Source organism: Brachyhypopomus gauderio, chromosome 21 (assembly GCF_052324685.1).
Source record: "Brachyhypopomus gauderio isolate BG-103 chromosome 21, BGAUD_0.2, whole genome shotgun sequence".
Lineage (NCBI taxonomy): Eukaryota > Metazoa > Chordata > Actinopteri > Gymnotiformes > Hypopomidae > Brachyhypopomus > Brachyhypopomus gauderio.
In genome coordinates this window covers 1,925,334-1,932,683 of record NC_135231.1, presented here as the reverse complement: position 1 = coordinate 1,932,683, position 7,350 = coordinate 1,925,334, and the positions used below count along the sequence as shown (strand labels likewise).

Below are 7,350 nucleotides of genomic sequence, written 5' to 3'. Positions count from 1 at the left end.
GTGAAGGTAGCTACAGGGCAGGTGTTCTAATAAACTGGCAACTCTTTGTATATCACAAATGAGTAGAATCAGGTTCACTAAATGAGGGCAAATGCAGAAATGTTAATGCTGTGGGGTCCTCAGGACTGCTGTAAGGATTGCCACATCATTGGACACCTAAGTCTAATGCAGTGCATGGTAGGATTTAAACTGTTCCTCAGTTTAATTTCAGGCACACAAAAAAACAAATCTCAAAACTATGTAGTGAATAGGGTGCAGTTTTGGACAGTTTAAAGTTTATAATTTGTTCCTATCAGTTACATTGATCAGTCAATACAGGTAAGATGTCTGAACCAGTTTGACAGTTTAAAGTTTGCAGGTTCAAATTGTTGGTAAACAGTTGCATCCTGCAGTCAAGCAGTTGGTCTTTACAGTATATTAGTGCCCGTGTACGCCCCATGCTATATACTTATACTATATATGACATTCCCATACTTGCATGGGACTGTTATGTCTGATATACCAAACAATGTCAGTGTCACTGCTGTGAATGTGGTACAGAGGGGGTATTTTGCAGATCAGCTGCGGCTCTGCAGACAGTAATTGTACACTTAAGGTCACTGTGATGTATTGACCTGATAAAATGGCCAGTGAAGGTAGCTACAGGGCAGGTGTTTTAATTAACTGGTAACTCTTCTGGTGACTGTTTCTGCATTTGTTAAAGGGGATTCGTCCAGAACCCATAGATGAACTTGTGGTACGGAAGCCAAAGGCACCAGGACGAAGCTGTGTTAAGTCTACACTCTATCGAGCATACCCAGGTGAGTATTTTAATAATATAATTTGGTATAATTAAGCAATAGAGAGGGACTGTGTTATTCATGATAACATAACACACAACCTCGAGAGTTGCTTTTATACAACAGTTTTTACAAAATAAAGAAAGAAAATAAGTCATAGAAGCCCTAAATGTCATACTGAATATGTCTTAATATTGACAATACTTTATAACGAGAGACAGCACTCGTTATACATGTGGAACTAGTTTTTGGTGGAAGATATTGTCAATATTAAAGCATATTCAATATAAAATTCAGGGCTTCTTTGATTTATCCTCTTTATTTTGTAAAAATTGTTGTATGAAAGCAATAGAACACTTGAGGGCATGTGTTATCGCGAATAACATCACGTCTGTGATGATGATATTCGAAATAACACACTCCCTCTCATGTTCTGTTGTTTTAACATCGCCCACGCCTTTTTAGCGGTTGGTAGGACTGATAGTTTTTGTTTTTTAGGACCCCTTCCTGACCCAGCAGTTTTATCAGCTGGAGCCCTGTTAAGAGACCTTAGACCGATTTCTTCCGTTACCTTCAAGTGCGCAGTTTTGCTAACTCAATGAACCCCCAGTTTCCACTAACTCCACAGTCTACACCATTCGATGAGTTTTTAAGACCGCAAACTACATTTAAGAAAATTATTTCTCATCTATACAACTTAATTAGCTCGGTCCAAACTACACCCTTACTGAATCTTAAAGAACAATGGGAGAAGGATCTAAGTGTGCCCCTGCCCGATGATGACTGGCAGCAAATATTGTATAGGATCCATTCATCATCCTATTGTGCCAGACATGGAATGATCCAATGTAAAGTCTTTCATCGGGTATATTGGACTAAAGTTAGACTTAACAAAATTTACCCAGATGTGGACCCAAAATGTGATCGCTGCCACCAAAGTCCCGCCTCCCTAATACACATGCTCTGGCAGTGCCCATCACTGTTCACGTTCTGGACTGAAATCTTTTCAACACTATCAGAGGTTTTGGAGCTACAGTTTGATCCTAACCCTGTCACAGCCGTATTCGGTGTTACACCACCTGAACTGTTCTTGCCAAAACATCGCTCTGATTTTGTGGCCTTTGTGACCTTATTAGCAAGATGTCTAATTTTATTAAAATGGAAGCTCCCTGCTCCACCCACATATCCCGAGTGGATCAGAGATGTCCTTCTGTATTGTACTCTGGAACGAATTCGATGCACTCTGAACGGTTCTCTCTCCAAATTCGAAAGATCATGGAAGCCTTTTTTTGCTTTTATGGAAAAGCTTTTACTTACAGCAATTCCAGAATAACGATATGACCTCTCTCCCTGTCTTCAAGGCCTGATACGCTGTTGTTGTTCAGAATCGCGTAAAAGACTGATACAGAGTAAGATATGGAGTGACGAGCTCCTTGCTTAGCGCCTAGGGACTATGTCTATGTAAGGAGGGGTTGGGGTGTTCTTTTATTTTATTTTTTATTTTATTCTCCTCTCTCTTATTAGTTCACTCACTCTGTGAGATGAATGTGTGTGTGTTGTCTTATGAACCTGTGCAATGGAAATCTCTGTAATATATGTACTCTGCTCTCCTATGTTCAGTGTTAAAATTAAAACTGACAATAAAAAGATTTACTCAAAAAAAAAGAGACCTTAGACCACAACCAGGAATTTGCAAGGTCTTGTGCGGCTTATCTGATATGAGAGAACTGAACCATGTGGGACAGGTCCAAATTTTGAGTCCACTAAAGTCATATCAGTGTCCACCAGTGGTAACACAAGAAATCAGTAAGCATGGTAATGCCCCCTTATTCCCACAGCTTCCAGTACATGGCTAAAAATTGGAACAACATCTTCATTTTGTTCCAAATTACCATCACTTTTACCATTTAGAGAGTTTAGAGATCACTAGTGAGTTATCCAGCATCATTGAGAAGAACACAAGGGGCCTGTCAGAAAATCCACTGTGGAAGCAAGTGCGTCAGCCACGATTGACCTCCAGCAGATTTGGGGAAGTTTGCAATGTTCAGGGGGAGTCATCTAGTCAGGCTTTAGCAGTCAGGATCCTAAAGGGGGTGCGGCAGACGTCAGCCATGAAGAGGGGTATTGACCTAGAGCCAGAGGTCTTGCAGCAGTATAGTGACCTGTGTAATGTAGATGTGTTACTGTCTGGATTTGTAATACATCCTGATGCACCTTACCTTGGTACCAGCCCTGATGCTAAGGTATATGATCCTTCTGCACATCTTCCCTTTGGGCTTGCTGAAGTCAAATGCCCAAACATTGACTGTATATCGGACGCCACACACATCAGGTTCATCAATGGTCAGGCCAAACTGAAAAGGAACCACAAGTACTTTTGGCAGGTTCAAGGCCAGTTGGTAGTAACTGGTTTGCTCTGGTGTGATTTTATCACATCTACCAAAAGCGACCTCACAGTTGAGAGTTTGGCGAGATGACTCTGTGCTCAGGGAAATGAAGATGAAACTTGACCTTTTCTTTTTCAACACCTATATGGAAACCTATCTGAATGTGCAGTGATGGGCCAGCATTTTAGTATTAAAGGGGCTCATATCCTACATTTTTATGTAACATTCTTGTACATAATTCATTGTTTTTGTTATTGTGACTTTATTTTGTCTGCCAGTACAGTGGTACCTCGAGATACGAGCGATCCAAGATACGAGCACCGAGACGAGCAAAATTTCTGTTCGACACCCGAGTGCACGCTCGAGATACGAGCATGAACCACTAGGTGGCAGTACAGTACTATATGGAAAAAAAGATTTTTTTACAGTTGAAACATGTTCTCTGTTAATTTCTATTGTTCAGCATGTACGTATGTGTGTCCGGTGCATCGATCAGGTTCCTCACCCCCCGTACTCCCTCCCCCCTCCCTTTTGTCTTCTCAGCTTTAATTCGCCTGTCTCGTTTAGACTGTGAAAGTGTTTCTATTGTTAAGCATATGTGTGGAATGTCCGGTGAAGTAGACTCGTACAACTCCCCCCACCCCCCGCAGCGCCATTTAAGGATTACAGTACGTACTTACTGTACTGTACCATGTTTATTGATACTACTGTACTGTATTAACTATTTCTCCTACATTTATTTTATTGTTTAATTATACATGTTGCGTGTGCCTTTATTAATAAAGAACATGTCTTTTTTCCCCACATTTACGCTAGTTTTGTGACTTTTTTAAGGACCGGAACCAATTACAATACTTTACATTGTTAAATTGCTTCCAGAACCGAGCAGTTCGAGATACGAGCACGGGTCTGGAACGGATTAAACTCGTATCTCGAGGTACCACTGTATACTCAATGTTTTTGTGCAGTGGTTCCCTACCCTAATCCTGGAGTAACCTAGAAGTTGTGCTTTATGCCCCCATGCTAATATGTATTAAATCTGTATTTATATTACCAGCCTGTTACCTTAATTAATGAAATATGCAAACATTGTGTAGAAAAGGAACATTTAATAAACATTAATCATCAAATGAAATGTATTTATATAGTGGTTTTTACACAAAGCACCCTTATAGAAGTCTAGAATCATCAACAACAAAAAAAAACCCTGGTGAGCAAGCCAAAGGCAACAGTGGTCAAGGAAAATCTCCTTCAAAAACTATAGGAAGAAACCTTGGGAGGAACCCAGACTCACAAGAGGAAACATCATCCTGGTGCCATTAATACAGGTAATGAGTGGAGGACAGAGAAGCCTCTTCAAGAAGTTGTTACAGGTCTGTAACAAAAAAAAAACATAATATAAACAAAAAACCTTCATTCCATCATTAAACATGAATAGAACTATAAATAATTTTGTATCTTTGTTTCTTCCAGTGTTAGAAGAATAATTTAGACAGGTACATCACTGTTTAAATCTAAGGGACCTTGGTAGTTGGTCATTACAACAACCGGTAGTCCACAGCAGATTCACTGAGCCTGAAAGGGTAAGAGGAATGGTTGTGTCCCAGATGTGGTATTCTTTGACTCTTCTGATAGCTCTCTCCACCAGGATTCAGAGACGAGCTATGGCTTGTGTTTTCTCCGTGTCCTCCTTGCTGAAGCAGGTGGATTTCTTGAAGGGGGGGATGATGAGTGTTGCACCAACATCAGACAGCATCTGGTCAATGATAAAGCCCTTGTCTGCCCTTGTCTCCTGGTTCCAGTAGGCTGAGAATTCCAGACTGTCTTGTTATTTCTTTGTCAGACATTGCCCCTGTGAAGAGCTTTGAAACAAAGGTGATTACATCACATAGGGCAACACCTATCAGTGCTCTAAAAGTTGTGTGATTCTTGTACACTGAAAATGTTTCAGACTGGAGTGTAAGCGATGATGGAGTTTTGCATCCGATTTCTGTACAGTCCAGGATCACTCTAACGTTTGAACAGTACTGTTTAAACGTCTCTGGCATGGTTGCTTGGACCTGTTCCCTTTACATCCAGGTTGGCACTGACCCCAAGACCAGGTATAAATAGTTGGCCCATGTGATGAGAACTCTGCTTACAGTTGTTGTGCTGACCCCAAAGATGTCTGCAAGAACCTTCTCTTTCAGGCCAACTGCAACACGGCAGCAGTACATGAACAATTCATCCACAAGTGCCAGTCTTTGGTTTGGACTTGGGTTCTCAATTTCCATCACACCCTCGGTCCTCTGTGCTTTACTCCAGTACACCAACCTGGATGCTGAGGGAGCAACCGACTCCCAAAAGATCAAAAATACCTTCTCTGATGGAAAACGGGTGTAGAATCTGAACTTCTCATCAGTTGCACAAAATCTGTTGATTTGCAGGCCCCTGAGCTGAGATTCTAATTCTCTGACCTTGGCCTCCAATTCTCTGATTTTTTCAGCAGCAGCATCCAGGGCACCTGAAAAATGACGACAAAAGCATCAGGGTAAAATGTCGTCTTTACAATACAGACATTTATATGGAAGCCCATTCCCACCACCTAAAGTAAAAAAAAAACAGCACATATATATTTTTCTCATTATTAAGTAAATTGCTATCTCATTATTTCGAGATACTAAGTCATTATTTTGAGATACTATAGTAAATAATGACTTAGTATCTCAAAATAATGAGATAGCAATTTTTTTTTAATTTTAGGTGGCGGAAATGGGCTTCCATACATTCCATTTATCTTCTTTATCAGAGCACTGTGTTTTAGAGCAGTATTGTGTAGCTCTTGTCGTGATAAAACGTTTAAAACGTGAGTCAGCTGCCCTCTAGTGGCTGGCTGCAGTACAACTTTTAACCCTGCCCATTCCCATGTTGGTGAACGGGCCGGACGACAAACTTTGAATTTTTATAACTCGTAAAATAAGTTTTTTGAGCAATTATATTTTGTCAATTCTATAAGACCCCATTGCGTTAGTATCTCTTCCAGTGTTTTTCTCTATGATAAACAGATTTTATAGAAGTTATTAAGTGTTACTTAAAGGGGTGTGGCGATAAGGTGATTGACAGTTAATAGCTGCGTTGGTTGACATCTAATACCAGACGCTCAAACGTGAACGCGAAACTCTCGACAGCAAAACTCTCGACAGCAATATTAAAACCTTTTACCTTTGTTTATTTTGTAAAACGTCAAGTGTCTATACTGGTGGGCGTATCCTAACAAATGTCGGAGCGGAGATAGGTCTCTGGCGGAGATACTGTCCTGCCTACCGGTTCTAATGCGCATGCTCTGGCTCCAATTTTCAAGATGGCAGCGTCCTTGTGGCCATCTTGGTTGCTTCAAAAACTCACAACGGGATTCAACGGTGACGTACCGTCCATTATATATACAGTCAATGTCACTGACCCGAGCTCTCGCCTCGCTGGAGCGGCGGGTAGTTTGCGCCCGTGTTAAACGCGAGGTCAGTGATAAGAGCAATGAATAGCCAACCATATGACCATAAAATAGCTTTATTGTAATGTGCTGTTATGGTACCAGACTAGGAGGGTTTGGGTTAGCTAACGTTTATATTAAAACTTGTCAGAAAGCTCTCTGAAACATAAAGTTACATTACTCTCTGGCCACGTCCAAAACTGCTACTACACTGAATGTGTAAAAAATAAAATATAATGAATAAAACAAATAAACGAATAAATAAAAGGACACCATGGTTTGAAGTGTTTTCAGTAGTGCAGTATGTAATGTTCCAGAGTGTGCTGTTTGGGACACGGACTGTCCAACATTAACGTTAGTCTTGTCTAGTCAGGAAACCTTAACATACATTTTTTGTCATTTCATTTCAGCATGCCACCAAAGAAACAAATAAAACCACAGGACACAACACTCCTGAGTTTTTTTTTTAAAGAGTGGAAATAGTTTAAGTATACAACAGAGTTTAGAAATAATAATAATCAAACCTGTTATATTATTTTAAATATTATGTATCACCTTATTAGGAGAGTACTGGTACAAAGATACAGTAACAGTGCAGAAGCTGCAGAGATCATTCATGCTTTGCCTTCAGAGGTACATGGATTATTTGGGCAAGTGGAAGCTCTGAGCAGGTTGCTTTTAGTAGTCCATGTTTCATCCTCTGAGGCAGAGAGAAGTT

At 40.4% G+C, this 7,350-nt stretch overlaps 1 long non-coding RNA gene across 1 annotated transcript in view; it reads left to right on the top strand.

Annotated features, from left to right (window-relative positions):
- LOC143484812 (uncharacterized) overlaps positions 1-4,213 on the top strand; it is a 10,595-nt gene extending 6,382 nt beyond the window's left edge. The window contains exons 7-8 of the long non-coding RNA XR_013122724.1: positions 704-800; positions 1,278-4,213. This is a non-coding gene — a long non-coding RNA (uncharacterized LOC143484812). The remainder of the gene's footprint in view (positions 1-703; positions 801-1,277) is intronic.
- The last annotated feature ends 3,137 nt before the right edge of the window (positions 4,214-7,350 follow it).